We start from the raw sequence: 2,955 nt of genomic DNA, 5'->3' as shown, positions 1-2,955 counted from the left end.
CATGTGCCCTTTTCCACAAATTATTTTCCTTGCTTTTCTACTGATTAGCTCCAGGCATCATTAGGGACATTCATGTCAGGACTTTACACTCTCATTCAATAGATAAAGATGATGACACTGTAGACTGACAAGCTGAAGGCTGTATTTGGCTCATGGAAGCATTTTGATTTTTCTGCATGGGTGTTGTTATTCCCTGCATGCGTGTGTGTGTGTGTGCTCAGTTGCTTGGTCATGTCCAACTCTTTGTGACCCCACAGACTGAAGCTTGTCAGGCCCTTCTGTCCAGGGATTTCCCAGGCCAGAATCCTGGAGTGAGTTGCCATGCCCTCCTCCAGGGGATCTTCTTGACCCAGCAATTGAACCCACGTCTCTTATGTCTCCTGCCTTAATCCCACAGGACTAGTGTTCTTATAGAGGGAAAATATACCAGAGATTAATCTCTTTCTGAGCACACAGCAAGCTGGGAAAGAGGTCTCATCAGAAACCAACCTGTCAGCCCCTTGTTCTTGGTCTCCCAGCATCTCGAGCTTTGAGAAAAAGAAATGTCTGTTGTCTGTCAACAAACTGGGTGGCTTAAACAACAGACATTTATTTTTCTCACAGCTGGCAAGCTATGCCAATACTTAAAATTTGGAAGAGTGCCTATAAAAGTCTGAATTTCTCTTGAAAAAATGATAAGATCCGGTAACCATTGGCTAGAGATGAGTAGTCATCTGTCTTCACTCCCCATTTCTCCAGTCTCCGCAACCCCCTCTTGTCTCCCAGACATGGAGGCTAATGGTCAATTGGTAATTGTATCAGAATTATTACCTTTAATCTAGCTCTTATCATTCATTTACATTACTTACCTTCAGATCAGTCCAGTTGCTCAGCTGTGTCTGACTCTTTGCGATCCCAGAACTGCAGCACACCAAGCTTCCCTATCCATCACCAACTCCCGGAGCCTGCTCAAACTCATGTCCACCCTACCATTGTGAATTTAGGTTTGCAACTGATAATGTAACTAATCTATTGACAACGATCAGTTTTCTTCCAATAATGAAGCAGTACTTGCATTGAACTATCCACACTATCTTATCTGAACTCCCTTTTGATAGACGGTCTTTCTTTATGAGGACACTAACCAGCTGTAGATTCTGTATATATATGAACCACACTGAAATACACTATTATACCTGTCTATCATGAAAATAAATTAGGACATAAATCTAAATTGTAATGACAAATCTCAACTCTGAACACCATGAACCAATTACATAATTTGCAAAAGATGTCTTTTATCAACTAATAAATCAGGGTGGCATGAACTGGCAAAAGAAAAGCTCCCTTTTGTCTCGACAGATGTAAATAAAGAGTAAATTACTTTTACCTGAAAATTTGAAAATAATGGATTTGGGAGTATAAAGATTCCATCTGTTACATGATTTCAAGTCACTCATGACAGTTGCATCAGAAGCATATTGAAATATTAACTTTATATCTTGCATTTATAGAAATTAAAGCATGAGACATTTTAAGAAGCAGAAAGTAACCATTTGTCAGAGAAAATGGGAGCAGAATCTGGAGACACAGAAAGTAGAACAGAGGAAAAGCAAGGAAAGTAATTGCTTGAATGAGGGGAAATTAATGTAACAGAGGGAAGAAAAAATCACAAAGAAGAAAAACATGATGCTTTATGAAACTGTACTATGTTTATTTATTGACTGGGAGTGTATTTCCATTAGACTAATTCAAGCAAAATATATAAAGAGACAGTAAATCACAATAATATTTGTCTTAGGGATCTACAGCAATAAACAAATGAATGGATCAAAATCATTCTTTTCAAAACAACAGTGTTGTATAAAGCAATCCGTCAGTGACTTTTGAGTTATTTTATTTGTTTTCAGTGCCCCTGGAATAGAATTCAGCTGTTAAGACAAAACTAAAAGTTCAGAATTTACTATGGGCCATTTCAGCATGCATCAAGTATTGCTGTTGCTGTCCAGTCGCTAAGTCATGGCTGACACTGTGACCCCATGGACTGCAGCACGCCAGCCTTCCTTGTCCTTCACTATCTCCCAGAGTTTCTTCAAACTCATGTCCATTTAATCAGTGATGCCATCCAACCATCTCATCCTCTGGTGCCCTCTCCTCCTGCCCTCAATCTTTCCCAGCAAGTTCACTGTATATACTTCAAGTATGCTTCCAGTATACTGTACTATTCTTAGCTGTAGTTGAAAGCTATTACAAATGTCTGTTTTGTAGATTAAAAGGTATTATAGGATTTTAGATGCTGAAACAACCATTCTTATTTTATATATAAAAACTTATTTATTTTAGGTATGTTCATGGCATCTGGTCCCATCACTTCAAGGCAAATAGAAGGGGAAATAGTGGAAGCAGTGACAGATTTTATTTTCTTGGGTTCCAAAGTCACTGTGGACGGTGACTGCAGCCTTGAAATTAAAGCAAACTTGTTCCTTGGAGGAAAGGCTATGACAAACATAAACAGCATATTAATAAGCAGAGAAATCACTACTTTGCTGACAGAAGTCCATCTAGTCAAAGCTATGGTTTTTCCAGTAGTCCTGAAGGATCTGAAAGTTGGACCATAAAGAAGGCCAAGTGCTGAAGAATTGATGCTTTCGAATTGTGGTGCTGGAGAAGACTCAGAAGTCTGCTTGGACAGCAAGGAGATCAAACCAGTCAATCCTAAAGGAAATCAACCCTGAATATTCACTGGAAGGATTGATGCCGAAGCTCCAATACTTTGGCCACCTGATGCTAAGAGCTGCCTCATTGGAACAGACCCTGATCCTGGGAAAGATTGAAGGCAAAACAAGAAGGAGGCAGCAGAGGATGAGATGCTTATCCTCTGATGCATCACTGACTCAATGGACATGAAGTTGAGCAAACTCCAGGAGATACTGGAGGATAGAGGAGCTTGGCGTGCTCCACTCCATGGGGTCGCAA

Source organism: Capricornis sumatraensis, chromosome 15, assembly GCF_032405125.1.
Source record: "Capricornis sumatraensis isolate serow.1 chromosome 15, serow.2, whole genome shotgun sequence".
NCBI classification, from domain to species: domain Eukaryota; kingdom Metazoa; phylum Chordata; class Mammalia; order Artiodactyla; family Bovidae; genus Capricornis; species Capricornis sumatraensis.
Note: the sequence above shows the minus strand (reverse complement) of the source record.